Genomic DNA, 19754 nt, shown 5'->3' on the forward strand with positions numbered 1-19754 from the left:
GGTTTCTGATTCGTCTGGCCTTTGCTTGCTCAGTAGACAGAGCAGAACGTGTTTTAAAGGCAGAACAGCTGACGCAGTTGGATATTTGTCAGTCGACGTTGCCTCTGTTGCCACTTTGAAAGGTTTTAAAAAAAACTGTCAATAAATATGCTTTTATATGAGAACATTGTTTGCATTCGTCCAGCCTATTAACAGTAAATGATATTACCTTAACTCAACATTAGGAATACCATTCTACCTATGGATCAGTGCCCTTAGGCGAGGCCTTTCATACAACGTGCTGACCTTTTCCATGAGGGGGCATTCTCTGGTGGTCTGCTCCATCCGACGACAGCAGAAACAGCCTCTTGCCGCTCCAGACCCGGCAGATCATGACTCATGTGCCGTTCCATGACGTCGGACAGTCATTCATCAGCCTCTCCGTTTTCAACCCTAAAAGTTCTTCGTTCCCGGGAGGGGGTAGCCGTCATTGATGGATTTGCTGAAATGGGATGACGCTGCTATCTGCCTGCTCACTAGGATTTCAATAGCTCTGACTCTGAACCCTTTAAACACAGCCGGGTTCATGGTGTGTTCCACACATTGTACGTTGACTGATTTAAGATGTCTCCCCACTGCAATGACGTAATTGGTGGCATTGTCATGGCAGTCAGAGATTCCCTTTTCTTGCCGTAGACGTTTAAGATGTGTTGAATGCATTCGTCAACATTCTCCGCATTGGGGGATTCCCGAAACTCTTCGATTTTTTGTACATAGTCCTGGATTTCCCAACCATTTGAAATCCAGTAGGCCGTTGCTGTGACATATGACGCAGTTGCTATGGAGGGCCAACCATCCATGGTAAGACTCAAATTTTTATCTTTGAGTGATTCCTTTATTTTTTACCTGAGGTCCTAATTGTATTGGTAATTGTAGCATGGCTGTGGATATGGTACCTTTGTTCCAACTCCTAACAGAACTCGCTGAAGCCTTTCCCGTCAAACACACTAGTTGGCTTTGTGCAATCCTCTTGTCGTACCTCTTTTCAGATTACTTGGAGAGCACATCCCTCTCTCTGTGGCGAGTTGGGTTGTGACCTCTCCATCTTTCTTAAAACCGTTGTTGTTTAATATATAGATATTTTTTGTTAGTTTCATCCGGTTCTGTCACCCCTGTCCGTCATGCAGTGCATTGGCCCAGGCTGCGGGCGATAATTAACTAAACTGCGGGAGTGAGTGCTTGATTTTTTCTCATTCGAATATTCATTTTCACATTCTAATGTCTTAGAATCTTTCACAGCACTAATGCACACCCAGAGAGTCACAAAACACATCAAACACACACACACACACACACACACACACACACACACACACACACACACACACACACACACACACACACACACACACACACACACACACACACCATTCCATCCTGCGCTAGACAGGAAGGGGTCTTAAATGTCTAAAAGCATTCACACAAGGCCAACACAACATGCTATGGACCAGTATGGAGCAGAAAGGGCAGAGAGGAGGGGCTTTCAGGCCTGATAACATCAGCCCTTCCCTAGAGAACACCCCTGAACACCCCCGCAGACTGGGTGCGTAGGTGTCTCATGGTTGGTTGTAATGGTTTGAACTTGACAAAGCAGCCCTATGACGGCTACAGCTGGTAGCTCCTCGATTTAATGCAGGAAGCAGCTGAGATATTAATTAGGGAGTTTGTCTAAGTGGGGAAAGGAATTGGCTGCGTTGTGCAGCGAATAAGACATAAATAATGCGGACGTTTTTTGGCCTCTGCATTCAAATGGCAATGCATTTTGCAATTGGCAATTCAATGTGCAATTTGACCATGCAAAGTAAAAATCGATTATGCATTTGCAATTAAATATGCAAAGTGGCAATGCAATCCTCAATTCTGATAAAAATATAGATATTGATAAAAAAACAAAACATAAATTGCAATTTATATTGCCCTGGTATTTTGGTGTCTTGTCTTAAAATGGAAGGCATGCATTTGCAAATCAATGTGCAATTTGAAATTGCATTTCCAAAGGCGAATGCAATATGCAAAGTGAGCATGCAATACTCAATTCATCTTGAATTATTTTGATTACAGAAATTTAAATGATTTTTGAAATGGCAAAGCATTTTGCAATGGATTTGATTCTAACTATGCATATTGAATTTCCAAACAGAAAATACATTCAATGCAAAAATAATACTTACATACTACATACATACTTAACTGTGACCTGGGAAGCTGGCCATGTCTCATCCTGCCTTCAAATAGAGTTGAGTATTTCCAATGGTTTCATATTACATCCTGCTTGATACTGTAAAACTATGATCCTGGTTAAACAACCAATGTACCGGTAGAATAATGTAATAGAAAAATGGGATTTCGAAAATAACAATAATCATCCATAGCCTTTGTAGTCAATAATGAGCACCCTATTTCATCAGTGGGAAAAGCTTTAGAAAAGCCTTTTCATGAGAACAGGGACATGAGCTGCGTCGCAAAAAGTGTGGATTTCTCCTAAAGAAACCTAAAGAAGTAATTTGCCCTGTTGCTCTTCTCATAGAAAAGAGGAGGATATATGTTAATTATAGCAAACGACTTATGACACAAAACCATGTGGCTTGATAATTAACCTAGAGGGTGTGTAATTATCTGTAATGGCCTTCGTCGGTCAGGCAAAGACACAATATTCCCTTGGGAGATAAGATCTATTTAATTGATCTCAATAGGAAATGTTAATCTAATCATTTGGTGTAATTCAGAAAAAAATAAGAAACATGCACCATTTGTTGACCAAATATGGTCACTCTCTGTTACCAATCCTCCATGTAGCTTTGACAATCAACAGAGGTAACCAACCAAGTTTATACTTTTTGTATAGTTTCCCTCATCACCTCTTGGTGCACTGGTGCTCATTTCACGGCACACCCCTTGTCTTTCACAGCGCGGTGCTGAAACCTGGCACTCGACAGTGAACAACAGACAGCCAATCAATGCACGGCTCTGTTACCAATCGATCTCTACGGTGCGACAACTCGAAATGCACAGTGAGTCACCGCAGTGTGAATAAATAAGCAGGACTCCCTACAGGGGTTTGACGGGCTTTTATTAGAGGGAGCCAGCCGGGAGGAAGTTATCTGATGCTATAGCCGTGGAGACCAGTGGATACTGATAGGATTTAGCTCATGAGTTATTCATGATGGAGCCACCGTAATGCACCAACCAGGTCGCGGTCAAGGGAGTGGCTGCTTCATTTGAACTTTCAGCAAGAGAGAAAGTCAAATCCTTATTTTTTTAAATGAGTACAGGTATCCTTTGATAACAGGTCATTACGCTATCGCTCTATCAGTTTGTAACTAATGAACAGCTAGTGCGTTAACGATGCCAAGGGTTATTCAGATAATAGCAAGGATGATTGAAACACAACTGAAACACTATTGTTCTGCTCCATTCACTGCCCTGTTTTGCTTTTTTTTTTCTTGAAATAGCGGTGAAATAGAATGTAAGTGTTATTGTGGAAACAACGGAGGCAGAGGGTGGCAAAGTGAATGCCCGACTGATTATGTAAATGCAACTGAAATGCAGTTACAACTCCTCATTCGACAATATCTCCGGAGCAGAATTTGATATACGGTAATGGGATCTGCCTTTCGCGCCAGAGGGGAAATGGGGGATGACTTAAGTCGTGTATCTTGTAATAAATAAAATTCAGACAGGCCCAATGATAACAAACTTCCTTTCTCCCTTTCTGCAATGAACAGCAAGCAAACCACTTTGAAATGCAGTCCAAATAATGTAGACGTTTTATGTTACCGGGTGCGATTCACACACAATTCAATATTCAATGGTTGGTTGGTTGGTTAAATGAACAATCTATCGATCTATATATATCGTACGGACATGTTTAACTTTGTGGTTTCTGTTACCGATTCGTGTTTCACTCATTCATAACTTACCTGCTTCATCCGTCCATTCGTAACAATCCGTTCGCCAGAGCTCTACCTACACTGCTTTGCCCGGTCGTTATGTGTGCACGCTATGAATCACATGAGGACAATGTTCCATGTCATGTGTGTCATGTGACCACTTCAGACCTGCATGGCTTAGGGCTGACCCATACTTATACAACAGTTGGGGTACGATATGTATGACCTGTGTGCATATGCTTGATTTTGGATAAAGTAGACAAGACTAAAAAATGTAAAGTGAATACTGTAAACCTTAAAGAGTAAGCCAGACTTACAATTGATTGGAAATCAAACCATTATAGGGGATACATTTTTCGGACCCCAACTTAGCCATGCCACCTTCCCTATTGTGGTCTCATTTTGAATTTGTGTGTGTGTGTGTGTGCGTGCGTGCGTGCGTGCGTGCGTGCGTGCGTGCGTGCGTGCGTGCGTGCGTGCGTGCGTGCGTGCGTGCGTGCGCGTGCGGGCATGTGTTTTCTGCATGTGCATGCGCGTCTGAATGTGAACGTGCATGCCCCTTTCATGCCGGGATGCCAGCTTCGTATCTCATCCTCATGTCCAACACCTCCTCACTGCTCTTAAGTCCCCCCCCCCCCCAAGCCCAACCCCCTCTCTGTCTCAAAAAGATTATTCTGTCTTCTGCCCCCCCCCTCCTACTTCTCTCTGTCTGCCTTCGCTGGGTTCCCCCCCAAGGTCGTTATATTTTTCAAGGTATGTATGGACGTATATCTGCTGATCTCTCACACACCACCCATCCTTATTTACTCATCTGCAATACATCTGAAAGTGTGTCCGTGTGTGTGTGTCTGTGTGTGTCTGTGTGTGTCTGTATGTGTCAATGTGGGGGTGTGTTGCTTTCCGCCTGGGAAACTGCTGCTCCTAGCGGGTAGCCGCAGGCTCCCCTAGCATAGGAGAAAGGGTCTTTCTGCTTGTCATCCCCCTAGCGCTGCTAGCTAGCCGCGCTTGCTAGCTAGCGTCTCTCAGGACCCATCCTCCTCCCTCCCAGCATTCATTGCAACACAGTGACTGTATTGCAATGGGGTCACCTGTCGTCATGTGGTGTGCTGGGCTTAGTGACCTCCGTTTAATCAGAGTTTTGTGCTTACCACCTGTTGAAATGTTGCCAGCTGTGCGACAGGTCGTTGAGTTAAAGGGTGAGAACCATAAAGTTAAACCTGATTTCTCGCAAATACAATTTTCAATCAACATCTCTGAGGGTAGACAAGCTCAAATTCTCCCTTCAAATGGTCAAACAATACTGTTGCTGGAGTTAGAGATCTTGTTAGCAAACACAAACAAAGCCAGCAATAGTAAATTGTAAAATGAAAGTCTTTAAAGGTTATAGATCAACACTGTGTGGACTAGCCGCTGCAGAAATGCACTTATGAAAAAACGTTGAACTCTTCATCCATTTACACAATGAGTTTTCCTTTGTAGAGTATCATGATCAATACCATGACGAAACTCAAGGCGTTCTTTGCCATTTGGGTTCCAGCCCAGGCTTCGTGCCGTCTCCCCCGAGAAGTTCTGATATAATATCCGGTTCTGGATCGGAGATTGGTGCGTATGCAATGTTACACATAATATCCTACAATAAGCTATTAGCTATGAGACATCGGCCATTAATTACTTCTATTCATTGTGCTCAATTTGACATATAATTATTGCAACTATGCTAAATGCAACTATGCTAAACTAAATTTGCATCCCTGGAATGCTTTTACAGCAAAAAGGGAATATTCAAATATTCAAAATAACATCATAAAAGAAGAATATGTAACAAATGAACTAATTCATAAAATTATGAATGAAAATGAAATGTCCTCAGAAATTGAGGAAGCATGCTCTGTGAAATTACCAGCTTCTCCGGGAACAAAGCTTGAGCCAGTATGTTAGCCAGTATTTCTGATCTAGGTCGGAACGTTTGATTTTGTTTTGGCTTTTGTGTTACTATTCTCTGAGTACCCTGGGTTGCCAGATATTATATGATATAACATCAAACACAGTGTGCCGCAAGTTGAAGGAAGCAAATTAACTCAGGTTGTATACATTTTTCCCCGAACTAAATAGCCTCATCCATTTCCAAATAACTCCTCGACCAGAGCCATGCTAAAACACAGGTGAACCTTGTAGTTGCGTTTGAAAGTTGGAGAAAGCTTGGAGCCCCGAAGGATTTCAAGATGGATGCCACAGGAGCTGGTTTATAATTTGCAACGGTTAATTAATTGCCAATGGAGATATTAGCTGATCTTAGCTGATTTACAAGTGACGCCTTACTGGTCGCCGCTTGTCATTTTCAAAATAGAACAATTGCACTTGTCTCATAATATAATGTTGAGCTCGGCTATTGAGATTAGGAATCAAAAATACCAAACACCAAATTCATCATTGCGGATATCATTGTGCGTGTTGCTGTGTCGGTTGTCGAAAACAACCCAAATATATTAAATGTCGCAGCATTAACGGTTGTATCAGAATTAACGATTGTTATGGCTTAACGGCTTTAATATAAAAATAAATTGCCAAGGAAATTCTGTGTTTTTGCGCCATCGACTCAAGACAAGCCTGTCATCATTTAAAGTCACACCATTGAGCGGGAAGCTCGGTTGCAATGGAAATGCAAATCCATTTCAAACACCGGGTATCAACGTTACATATTGTACCTTTAGGCTTATCCCTGGAGTCAATGTATCTGTATCTTTAACAGTCTGAAATGGGGATGAATATTACATTTCAATCTCATCTGTAGCATCTTCTCCTGGCCAGAGTTGATGTGGCTAATCTTAATTACCAATACATTGGCTGGGCCAAATTAAGGGTTCATTGTCCTATGTGATTGGATTCAACCGAGAAGAAATGATTCTTTAGTGAAAACATAATGATGGGTAAGAGGGAGAGATTTAAGTGATTCAGTTTAACAATGTCTCCTGTACAGGCATAAAGGTCCATGTGCAGGATGATCCACCAATTATTTTCTCTCAGTTTTCCAAATGAGAACTAAACCCTTTCGGTAATATTTAGCGAATATTGTGAACTTAGTTTAGCAAGTACTAGAGGAGTCGGAAATTTAGAATATGGTTAAGGCTGGAGGGAACCCCTGAATAAGATACGATAAGATGTACTTTTGTAAAGTAATGTACTCAGTCTAGTCCAGACAGGAAAAGCCCAGCCTGTACAGCTGAGGAGGATTCTGTTTGTTGAGAACAGAACCATACATCACGTTTCACAGTAGGGTTTCCAAAGGGAAGATCCTTTGTGGCCCAATAAATCAGTCCCCAACCCTGACCCGATCTGTCTGGCCTTGGGTTTTTCTACACCAAGGCTACTCTATGACTCACCACTACTCCTAGAGTTACTATCAGCACTTTCTGCTGCTCGCCATTCGCCACATTGTTTTGATTAAGTGGTGTTTTGATCGAGTCTCATGGCTCCGGCCAGCAGTGGCAAGGAGTCAAACTCAAACAAGACACAATATAATCAGAGCAAAGTGGGACGAGCAGAAATTGCTGAGTGCAGCTTTAAGTATCAATGACGTCTTTTATATTCTTTGGAGGGTTTGTATCCACTTTACTTGTTCTATTGCATCGTTAGAGACCCTCTCTTCGGCCACTCCTGCGGCATTGGCTGTAGAGCCCAGGGCCGATGGTTCTAGGAGGAACAGGATTTAATATATACTCTATCCATTTGTGTTCACTTCTTCGTCTGCCCTAGAGCATCAGAGGTTATTATGGCAGACACTTCCTCGGAGAGATAGAAGTCTACTTGTGATATTGCTTGAAGAAATGTGCTGTCTCACCTCTGCAACAGGGCTTGTTTACAGCCAAGAGGATGGCACGGCAGTACCTCCCACACCCCTCTCTCTGTCTCCATCTATCTCCTTCTCTCCTGTCCACACCCCTCTCTCTGTCTCCATCCATCTCCTTCTCTCCCGTCCACCCCTCTCTCTGTCTCCATCTATCTCCTTCTCTCCCATCCACACCTCTCTCTCTCTCTCTCTCTCTCTCTCTCTCTCTCTCTCTCTCTCTCTCTCTCTCTCTCTCTCTCTCTCTCTCTCTCTCTCTCTCTCTCTCTCTCTCTCTCTCTCTCTCTCTCTATCCCTCTCCCATCCACACCCAATTCTCAATCTCTCTCCTCTCTTTCTCTCTTTCTCTCCCTCCCTTTCTCTCCTTCTTCCTGATATTTTCTCTCTCTCTCTCACTCTCTCTCTCACTCTCTCTCTCTCTCTCTCTCTCTCTCTCTCTCTCTCTGTTAACCACACTTACATCAAATGTTTCAGAAATCATCTCATTCCAACTGTCGCCTCTCCTCAGCTTCTATATTGTTCTTCCTGTCCACAACTTATTTCCCCCTCTCTCTCTTTATCCTTCACATTAACCCCTCTCCTATTCTTTCTTTCCACACTCTATCTTAATGACTTACCTTCACTTTTTTTTTTAATAATGTCTAAGTTCAATCCAATTCAATTTTATTTGTATAGCCCTGTGAAAAATAGTTTTCTTGACGCACATGGTTGTAGTTAAAATGCATATTTTTACTTAAAACAAATAGCACAACCGTCGAGTCACAACTCCAGCCTCCCTCCAGTCTAGAACTCTGGCCCTCTTAAGGAGCACCAGAATGGGTGTGGCTCAATTAGCCTATGAGCCACAGCTGCAGACTATTACGGATAACAGCCAGACAGGATTATGTGCATCTTTTAAAACATGGTTTAAAAGAGTGAAGATGCCATTCACAGCTTCACAAGCCCTTAATCACCGTTACAGTCTCAAAGGGCTTAACAGGCCAAATATGACATGAAAGTTTGTTAATAAAGGTAATGAAGATTTGTTAACTCAGTTAGTCATTATGTTTTTATAAAAAATTCTCGGTTTATTACAATGAAATGTTTTGTATATAGGTGTATGTTTATTGCAGTTACTATAATTTTGTATTTGTATTTTAATTGTATTTATGTATTCTCTTGTTTGATCTCACTGTTCTTTGTCGGCTGCTATAACACTGGCCTTTGAACATGAATATTGAGTATTGTGTTTTGTCTCGGAGGAGGATGAATGTATCATACGGCCACTAAGGGCTCAGCTATCTGCAGTATACAGAAAGAAACAAACTACCCCCCTGCACAACCAGCTCAGAACTGAACACAAACAAAATGGACACTTCTTTCTTCACAGATCGGGTTTGTCTTGTTCTATTTAACGTGTACATTCTACATCTATTCAGTTTTGTACCGCACATTGTGCTGTAAGCCCCCCAGACGGGGCTGGGGAGGGTTTGAAGGAGGAGGGGGTGCCCACCCCCTAGGAGGGCCAGGTGGTGGTCTGGGCTGGGGGGGGGGGTGACAGGCTGACATGGGGGCTCTGCCGTCTCTGTCAAGGGCTCAGCTCTCTTCTCACTGCATACATGCTATCCAACTGAGAGCTGTATCGGGAAAAAAAAAATGGGTCGTCTGGAGGCTGATATTGACCGGGAGAGATGGTTTAGTGCCTCATTATCTGGGCGCAGTTCGCTGTCACCTGATGTGACGGCAGCAGCACCGATAAGAGGGAGATTCATGTTGCCGCATCGACCCGGACGCTGGAAATAAAATAAGGGTCGCTTGAGACACAATCAAATGAATGAGTGTGTGTGTGCGTGCATGCATAAGTGTACGTGCCTGTGTGCGTGTGTGCATGCGTACGTGTGTGCTTGGGTAAGAGAGGATTGATTGAGAGAGAGGGAGTCTAGTATTTAACACAGAAGGTATTCCGTGTGGCACAGGGAGAGTGGTGCGGGTTCTGTGTCCATCCGTCACGCAGTAACCTAGGTAACACCTTCTAAGTAGACCAGCGGAGAGAGACCCCACTCTGAGCAGCTTCTGCCCCTTCGGCGGGCTGACCTCTCGCCCTCCCTTCGACGCACCGACGGAGGCCTCCCCGCGGTGGTCCCAGTGAACACACCGCCCCCACACACCGCTGTGGGAAGGCACACCGCCTGCAGAGCCCCGCGTTGCCACGGTTACCGTGCCTTTAGGCCGCCCGCCGCCGCGGCGGGGAACGTGCCGAGGACGCGCAGAAGCGTGTCTCGTACGCGTTTCGGATCCTCTTTCTCGTTTGGTGTGTGGGAGATAGACGGTTATGTGATTTGAGCGGAAGGCTGGGATGTCAGCGTGGCATTGTGGGAATTGTAATGATCTGCGAGGGGGTTGGGAGACGATTGTGTTCTCTGTCTCTTCTCCACTCGTTCGTATTCAATCACTCCCTCCTCTCCATCTCTCTGCCCTCGGTTGAGTCGTCGCAGAAAGAGTACCTCAATGACATATGTTAGTAACTGTTATCCCTTAAAGGTACAATATGTAGCTAACGCACCAAAGGAAGCTACGTCGAAATACTGGCTTCTCCGACAACATGTCTACCGACACCTTTAAAAATGTCCGCTTCGGGCTGGAACGTTTGTTTTTGTTTGGCCTGTTTGTCTTGGTTTATTTTTCCCTCAGTAGAGTGCCAGATATAAAACAAATGTGCAGGCAACACACTGTGTTCTGCAGCCACAGGAGCAAGCAAACACACTGGATCAAATGAGATTGCAGTAGATTCGTCCCGACCTAATAAGCCTATTTCAATAAAGCTCTGTGCCTTGAGCCATTCTCTAACAGGTGAATCTTGGAGATAGAGACAGCTCAGAGCTCAGAAGGACTTCAAGGCAGAGGTTTATAGTTGTCTGGCAACCCGGGCGAGGTTTGAGTGGCCGGGGGTGTCAATCCAATATTGTGATTCTGGACTGCAGCACCCATTTTAAATACTAGGTCAATGTTACACGATGTAATTTGAAACGATAAGAAATTGTAATCAAAGACTTATACATCAGTCTTTGATTACCACATTATAACTGGCTATTACTTTGGCTACGTTAATCATCTAAATATTTATAACCCCTCATTTGAAAGATACTAGCCTGGTCTAACTAGTGGTGGGGTAAGTAGAGCTCCCATGGGGAATTGAGGAATCGTTCAAAGTTGTTAGACCATAGGTCACATTAGTGATAATAAGGGCCCCAGGGAATTCAATGCTCTCAATGCTTTTCATCTGCCACAATATATTAATTGAAATATATATTAGCTGTATCTACCAGCCTACAGTGGATTGTAGCGAATGTTGCTTATCTATCTATGTGACCTTCGGTGTCAAGGGTGCAGATTTGGTGTGACAAGCCAATGGCGGAATTTAACCCTTACCCTTACCCCCTTGTGACTTAAGGTCCGCACTGACAAATGAACCATCTATGAATAAATAATGGAATCTAATATTATTTCCTCCTTGTTTTTATAACTGATATTATTTTATCATTATTATTATTATGATTAATTAGTTAATACATGAATTCACTAATATTATTTTTAAGGTGTTTTAATCGCATGCTTATGGCCAAATTGAATTGTCTAGCTATGTTTCTGTTCTGGAATGTAAATGAAGTGTTACACAGTTAAGAGTCGTTATTTTCTCAAATATAAAGAACCATTGGAATTCAATCCCCCAGCTGACTTATGAATATGTAAAACCATGTTGAAGATAAAACGAAGGCCCTGGTTCCAGTATCTTATCGAACATCTTGTTGTGACCCTCCTCTTCCTCCCGCTCCCCCGCCCCCCCCCTCCCCCACCACAGACCATGCAGGCAGCTCGCTGCCCCACAGACGAGCTGTCACTCACCAACTGTGCTGTGGTGAGCGAGAAAGATCTGCAGTCAGGACAGTGAGTAGGCGGGCACAAACACAACACAACCCCCACACACACACACACACACACACACACACACACACACTCACACACATACACACACAAACACAACACAACCCACGCACACACACACATACATACATACACACTCAAACACATACACACACAAACAAACGCATACACGTACATGCATACACAAACCCATGCACACACACAAACACAACCCACACACACACACACACACACATACATACACACACACACACACACACACATACATACACACACTCACTCTCACACATACATACACACACAAACAAACAAACAAACGCATACACGTACATGCATACACAAACCCATGCACACACACAAACACAACCCACACACACACACACACACACACACATCCGCATACACACACTCACTCTCACACATACACACACAAACAAACACATACACGTACATGCACAAACTCATACACACACACACACACACACACACACACACACACACACACACACACACACACACACACACACACACACACACACACACAAACACAAACACAAACGCAAACACACACAAACACAAACACAAACGCAAACGCAAACACACACAAACACAAAAATATACACACACTCCCACGTTCACAAACACATACACACACACACATACATACACACACACACACAAACACATACATGTACACACCAACACACACAAACCTAAACACAAACACAAACACATACACACAAAAACACATACACACAAACACAAAAACACACAAACAAACGCACACTCCACTTTTCCTCTTGGGATGTGTTAAACGCCTGAAGGATAGAAAATGACCTTTTCTGTTGGCGGCGGTTTGCAAAATGACAAATTGTTGTTTTTGTGTTTCGAGAAGCTCTTATGTACTAATTGATCAAACACGATTCATCAAGATAAAACATACTAATGTCTCTGATGGGAGCAACAAAAACATTTATTTTGTTATGTTTTTATTTCAATCTGTATGCGCAGTATATATTCATCAAGTCATCGAACAATCGATCAAGCAAGCTACATCCTGAAAATACCGGCCATCTATTCCCCCCCCCCACACACACACACACACACACACACACACACACACACACACTGGCCCAATCCCAAAGTGAGGACTAAGGACTAAGGACTTAATTGATCTCAGGTGCGAAGTGAGTGAGTGTTTGAGGCCACAAGGGCTCAGATAGGTATATATGGGATTGGGACAGCACTTCACGAGAGCACCTGCTATCTTGGCAAAGTTTAATGACTAAGATTCTGCTGACGCTTCCCGGTTTGGGAATTCTCTTTTTTTTAATGCAATGAAAACAATCAGCTACAGCAATTTATTGATATTAGAAAATAAAAATTTTACTTTTGAATACTTCAGTATAAAGGATGTATTGAATTAGGTGATTATTGGCCTACACATACTAACCATAAGTCAGAACAGGCTGCATTTGGCTGAATTATAAAAGGTATAATAAGTAATATGAAGAGCCGTTTGGGAGCCAACAGAGCCGGCTCTTGTTGGTGAGCTGATCCAAATGATCCGGCTCACTAAAAAAAGGAAGAAATTCCGATCTGGTTGCGCATTGACAGTAGCATCGTCTTGTTGTTTAGCTTCCTAATTTCCGGATTAGCCTATGGTCTCCGCGGTAAACGTCATAACGCTCTGAACTGTGGGTAATTCCCTTAGGTGAAGTCTGCACTGATGCAGACTCACGGAAAGGGCTCGATAAGTATGGACTCAAACCCTCACGCCCTTTGGAATTAGACATTGGGACAGCCCTTAAGCCTTCATAATTTCGCGAGAACGCAGATCAAAGTCTGTGAGTCCGTGAGTCCGGACATTGGGATTCGGCCACTATATCCTTCCCCCCATCCCATCTCCCTGTACCCCTGCCCTGTAGTACCCCCATAGCTCCCTAGGGGGCCTTCCTCCCACCTAATGGAAACATCAACCAATCAAATTACAGCGATTGACAATTTGGGCCTGCGCAACATAACTCACTGATAAGTGAGAAGAGGTTAAAGGGGACATATTATACCACCAGGTGTGAGTGTGATTAGCCTTACAAGCAAACAGGCACATTTTCGAAACGGCTTGTAAAGCTAATCACTCTCACACCTGGTGGCATAATATATCCCCGTTAATTACTTGGCTACAAGTGAACGAGTCCGGGGAAATGCCTGCCAGGAGGTTGAATTCCCTGCCCAATCTGAGGAGACACGCTGCAGCCCACGCACACAACAGGAGAAACAATACACGATGGAGAATAAGCGAATCCCCCCCTCCCTGCTCTCTGCGCCACGGGTGATCACACCCTAGAGCTAATAGACTCTAATAGAGGTGAATGGGATGAAAAAAAAGGCTTGGCTCCTTCCATTTTAAACGTGTTTTTGCCGACTTCCAAGCTTAATAGTAATAGTAGTGCTATTTTTACATTTGAAATGAAGGTAAGTGAATCCTCAGCAGCAGGGAGCTTCAGCTTTGTACCCTCTGTTTTCTCCACAGACATGTGACCGTAAAGACCACCCCCAACCACAAGTTTGTGTTCACGGTCAAGAGCCACACCACTGTGGTCCCTGGGACGATCGCCTTCAGTCTGCCTCAGGTATGGAGACGTTGACACAGACACAGACACACACAGACGCACACACTCACACACAGATGGACACATGCTTACACTCACAAAGACACACACACACACACACACACACACAAACACCCACACAGACACACCCACACTCACACACACAGACTGAAGCTAACACACGCACACACAATCTCTCACGCATGCAAACACACACACACACACACACACACACACACACACACACACACACACACACACACACACCACACACACACACACACACACACACACACACACACACACACACACACTCCCACACACACACAGATGCACACTCAAACACGTACGCATGCACTCACACACACACACACACAAACACACTCACATTCACATTCACGTATTTACTTCATATTTCTTATCTCAGTGTGTCTCAATGGAAACTGTTAACTGTCCTCTGTCTGTCTTGCAGAGGAAGTGGGCGGGTCTATCCATTGGCCAGGAAGTTGAAGGTAACCTTCTCTCATTGGTTAATCTACTTGATCACCATTCAAAGATCCAAAATATACGCAATATCAGTTTGAAGAATTCACTTGAGGCACTCAATCACAGGCTCGACGTTAGATTATAGTATTATTATGTGATCAGTTAAGTAAGGATTTCAGCTCGTCATTTGGAAGCCTTTTTCAAGACAAGATATGACAAAGTTGTAAAGGATCAAAGTTATATTTTGCAAAAATTATAAAAATGATGAGATAGTCAAAGATTATCCATCAGGTGCAATAAACAATGGATAACCCCCCCCCCCTCCCAGTGGCCAACTACAACTTCGACAAGTGCAAGCAGTGCATCGGGTCCATGACGGTGGAGATCGACTTCCTGCAGAAGAAGAGCACCGACTCCTCGGCCTACGACTCCGACAAGATGGCCGCCGAGTTCATCCAGCAGTTCAACAACCAGGGCTTCTCCATCACACAGCAGGTCTGCCCAGTGCACACACACGCACGCACATATGCACGCACAACACACACACACACACACACACACACACACACACACACACACACACGCCCCCGAAGTCAGGTAGGAAGAGCAACGGTCCCTCTGGGAGAGCACGTAGGTGTGCACACATGTCTATTTTAAATAAAGAAAAGTGCTCACAAAAAAACTGCGGACGGATCGCACAATAGTACATAACCTCACACACACTCTCGGTGCCTCTTGCTGTCTCATCCCTCACTCCTCCCCTTCTCTCCTCCCTCCTCAGCTGGTGTTCAGCTTCTGCGACAAGCTGTTCGGCCTGGTCATCAAGGACATCGAGGCCATGGACTCCAGCATCCTGAAGGGGGAGATGCCAACTGGCAAGAAGCAGAAGGTGCTTCTACCTCCCTCTCTTACCAGGCCCCAAGTCCATCACCCAAGACCTCCTGTCCCCCAGGGCAGGCACGAGGCTGGGCCTAGAGTGATTATGATGACATTACCAAAGCTCCTTTGCAGTACAGTGCCCTGGTTTATTAATTATTTATAAATAAAACTGTATTAATACATTTTAGTTCACGGCCACAATATTGAACCGGGATGTAATTGGTTGGCGGTGGAGAGGTTAGGGTCAAAGTTGAAGATGTCTGCTCTCTGGCCCTGATCCAGGTGTGATCAGGGCCAGCTTCAGACTGAGACTGACTCTGGAGCTTCAGACTTAGACTGACTCTGGAGCTTCAGACTTAGACTTAGAAAACTCGAATGTCCCCGAGAGGCAATTAGTTGTACAGTTCAGGCACATTGACATTTAACCAACAACACAGACATTGAACAAGACATCTTCAGCACTATTTAACACATAACACACACACATCAATAAATGAAGCACAGTAAAATGGAGTATATTGCACTTCCCTAGAAGGCCTAATGTCATAAATAAATGAGATGGACAAGGGGCTTCACCGCTGGACCCTGCTTTACGGGGTCACAGACGGGCGGATGGGGGGAGGTTGAAGTAGGTGATGCTCACAGTTCTTCTCCTCTGGGACAGATCGACGTGGGGCTGATGGTGGGCAACAGTCAGGTGGTGTTTGAGAAGGCGGAGACTTCCTCCCTCACCCTGGTCGGTACGTATCTACTGCTCCAGATCTCTGTCCTTTATGTCATTGTATGTCATTCAAATAAATGCTTACGTTGACGTCAGGTTCAATGTTTGTATTTCTCCCCTACCGTAGGAATGACAAAGTTCAAAAACCGAGAAAACTAAGTTGCAAGTAGCGCAGACATAACAAGTGTGGATATTACGATGGATTCATATGACTTTAAAACCAGGAGCACATTCTGTGGTAGTGTTTCTCGCCCTCCAAAAGGGGGCAGTGTAGTGCAGGAGAACATCCATGGGCCTTCACTCACCCCCACGAACCAAGCAGGACCTGGATAGAGCAGGTTTTCGAACCATGTGTGTGATTTGAGTCAGCTGTCACATTTGCAGCAGAAAAGGAAGCCATATTGAACCTGATTTTCACCTTTAAAGGAGTGACATACCATCTCAAGATTGGACAATGTTTACCAACCGACAGCAAACCTTAAGATCAGGCTGTTGTTTAATTGGACTCCTCTGATGACAGATTTAGCTTTTATTTTTAACTTGATTATTTAGTCCGCCCACTCCCATCTGTACCGCAGTCTCTAATTCAAATCCTCAGCTTCTCTACCTCATCCTCTGGGGTCTCTCTTTTTGAAGCCTGTGATGTATCCGGCCTGGGGGGCTTCAGTCGGATCTCATTCGAAGGTTACCCTGTGAAGCCACTCCAGTATAATGATGGGAAGGAACTTCACAACAGAACCAGATGGGACAGTCAAGCTTAAAGAGATATCTGACCTTGAGTGTTTCTTAATCAATAGACAAGCTCTTTGTGTCCTCCTCTGCCTTCATCGCTTCTCTCCTCTCCTCCTCTCCTCCTCTTATCTCTACCCTCCTCTCTCTCCTCTCCTCCCCTTTCTCTCCCCCTCCTCTCCCCTCCTCTCCTCCACTTCTCTCTCCCCCACTCTCTCCCCGCCTCCTCTCTCTCCTCTTCTCCTCTCTCTCTCCTCCTCCCCTCCTCTCTCTCCCCTCCTCCCCTTTCTCTCCTCCTCCCCTCCTCCCTCCCCTCTTCTCCCCTCTGCTCTCCTCTCTCCCCCTCCCTCCCTGCTCTTCCGTCTCCCTCGGTCCACCACTAACGTATCTACCACCCACCCCTCCTCTGTTTGCCAGGCAAGGCCAAGACCAAGGAGGCCCGGCAGACCATCATCAACCCCGAGTGGAACTTTGAGAAGATGGGCATCGGAGGTCTGGACAGGGAGTTCTCAGACATCTTCCGTCGGGCCTTCGCCTCCCGCGTCTTCCCCCCCGACATCGTGGAGCAGATGGGTGAGCGGCTTGTTGTGGGAGAATGTCCAGAAGGACTAGGACATCAGGACACATGACTCATTAAAACCACTGCGCCGGCTTCCTGCCCTGAAACCCTTTGAGGACCAGAATGCATCTGTTCGTACTGCTTGTGTGTTGTGGGCCTCACTAGAGCTCTGAGGTCTTCAGGGACCGGCCTGTTTACTGTTCCCAGGGTTGGAACCAGCAGCGTGAAGCAGATTTTAGTTTAAACGCACCACAGATCTGGAGTTCACTTCCAGGAAATGTTAGGTCTGCCTCCGAATGTTTCTGTGTCTAATGTCTACATTGCCAGGCTAACCAGAAACAGTCAAATACATCCATACTTTAATCTGAGCATTGTACTAACTACTATTCAGTACACTCATCAACAATAAGCCTCTCTCTCTCTCTCTCTTTCTCTCTCCCTCTCTCTCTCTCTCTCTTTCTCTCTCCCTCTCTCTCTCTCTCTCTCTCTCTCTCTTTTCCTCTCTATCCCTCCCTCTCTCCCTCCCTCTCTCTCTCTCTCTCCAGGTTGTAAGCACGTGAAGGGCATCATGCTGTTCGGACCCCCGGGTTGCGGTAAGACCCTGATGGCCCGGCAGATCGGTAAGATGCTGAACGCCCGCGAGCCCAAGATCGTCAACGGCCCCGAGATCCTCAACAAGTACGTGGGCGAGTCGGAGGCCAACATCAGGAAGCTGTTTGCCGATGCTGAGGACGAGCAGAAGAGGGTGAGCGCCCAGCCCCTGGCGGCAGAACCCTTATGACCGACGAATGCTTATATAGTGCTCCTCCTAGCTGAGTGTCGCCCTGCATGGTGGAAACTGCCGTCGGAGTGTGAATGTGTGGACGAATTGGGGATTGCTAGGCAATATTGTAAGGTGCTTTGAGTTGCCACTGGGTAGGAAAGCGCTGTATAACTGCAGACCATTTATTTATAGTCTATAAATATATATATATTTGTATGCAAGAGCCTTCAATCTGCACGTAGGCGGAGGAACTGCGGTCGAGTACGTCCATTTTGACAATGTAGTAATTGTGATGTGTAGGTTGTAAGGTCAGGAGTCTCCAACCATCTCTGTGTCTTCGTAGTGTCTGATTCATATGGATGCTGATTCATATGCAGATAATCCCGCACAATCTCAAAATCAACAGAGCGGGAGGCAATAGTCCCTCTTATAGAGGCACCAATTATTTACAGATGCTTGAGGCAGATCACATTAAGAAATAAGCCGTAAAATGGCCCATTTGGTCGCACACCGGTCGCTTTGTCTGTGAATCGGGGCATTTATTTTGTGTGTGTGTGCGTGTGTATGTGTGTGTGTGCATAGGTTTGCGTGTGAGCATGACTTGTGCCACATAATGCACATCATGGCCCGACCATGTGTAAACATTCCCTGAAAAAGCCCTAAAAAAACCTTTCCATTGGTATATTTATTCAATCAAAGAGAGAGATTTGGATGAATTCTCCGTAATTTGCCGGTACATTTTTTACATGTTTATTTATGAAGAGATACGATGAAGGGGTTAAGTCACAGCAAAGCACTTAGCATAATTAGATTTCCTGGGCATTACCCCCCTGTCTAAATCTGTAAGGCCCGGGTAGAGGTTGGGACATGACCTTCAGTAGCCCAAACTAAGCAAGCCACAGCAATGCATCGAATATATATATATAGTAGCATATATAAATATATATAGTTATAGTTATATACACATCCAGTTCTAGGAGTTACTAGGACAGTTCTAGGACGCAGCCTTACTAAACCTGTCCAAGGTGAACTGCAAGCCAATTTAAATCAACAACAATAACAACCTCTTTATTGACACACACCCACACACACACACACACACACACACACACACACAACACACACACACACACACACACACACAAACACACACACACACCACACACACAACACACACACACACAACACACACACACACACACACACACACACGCACACACACACACACGGCAGCCTGTGTGTCTCATCAAGGTCAGCGATGCAAACCCTTGAGCACCCAGCAGCACGGCTTTAAACGAACGCCCCAGAGGC

General features: G+C 44.8%; 1 pseudogene; it reads left to right on the plus strand.

Moving 5' to 3' along the window:
• Positions 1-19754, plus strand: part of LOC130402564 (vesicle-fusing ATPase-like) — a 33320-nt pseudogene that overhangs the window by 6735 nt on the left and 6831 nt on the right.

The sequence above is a fragment of the Gadus chalcogrammus genome, chromosome 2 (assembly GCF_026213295.1).
Source record: "Gadus chalcogrammus isolate NIFS_2021 chromosome 2, NIFS_Gcha_1.0, whole genome shotgun sequence".
Classification (NCBI taxonomy): domain Eukaryota; kingdom Metazoa; phylum Chordata; class Actinopteri; order Gadiformes; family Gadidae; genus Gadus; species Gadus chalcogrammus.